Source organism: Cyprinodon variegatus, unplaced genomic scaffold (assembly GCF_000732505.1).
Source record: "Cyprinodon variegatus isolate N-32 unplaced genomic scaffold, C_variegatus-1.0 Scaffold86, whole genome shotgun sequence".
Lineage (NCBI taxonomy): Eukaryota > Metazoa > Chordata > Actinopteri > Cyprinodontiformes > Cyprinodontidae > Cyprinodon > Cyprinodon variegatus.
The window spans coordinates 1,498,364-1,499,137 of record NW_015150539.1 but is presented as its reverse complement, the minus strand read 5'-3'; positions in this window follow the sequence as shown (position 1 = coordinate 1,499,137).

Genomic DNA, 774 nt, shown 5'->3' with positions numbered 1-774 from the left:
TAAACCTCATTAATCTCAGATTGAAGGATAATGGCATGACTGTGATAGGTCTAGAAATGCTTAAAGCCTTCCACTGTTTAAAGTGAAATTTACACTATAGAGGACTATTGCACAGACCCGTCCTTTCTGCAGTTCATTACAATCAGTCAAATTGTTACTTTTAAATATATGTTGATAGTTTTTTTTTTAATTGCACAGTGTAATAGTGGCAATGCAGTTGTTTAAAACACAATAGGTCACTTCCCATATACCAGAGTCAAAGAAATAAGCTTTTAAGCAAAAAGAGCTAAATGTGAGCTTCATTAGGAAAGGTTCTCCAGGAAATAATTTTGATACAAATCTTTTCCAGTTTGGTGCTCATTGTGATCAAACACAACAGAGGATCTATGATCCTTTTCATCGGATGCTATTATTCCCGCAGCTACAACAGTAGTCTGACGATTATACCTGAGACCCTGTTTCAACGAAGACACACTGAAAGGCAAGATGTTTTTAGATAACAATGACGTGTCCATTAATCTACCACAAACATTAAGAGATAAAATGTAGTTCCTCAAGAGAGCGAGGCGATTTTCTAGTCTAAATCTTAAATTTGCACATAACATCTGCTTCTATAATAAGGATGTGACATTACACACGTTTTACTCAAGAATATTTTTTAAGAGGATTGGATTTTGTACAGACATCCCACTTTCTATGTCTTCCTTTATATATTATATATATATATATATATATATATATATATATATATATATATATATATATATATATATA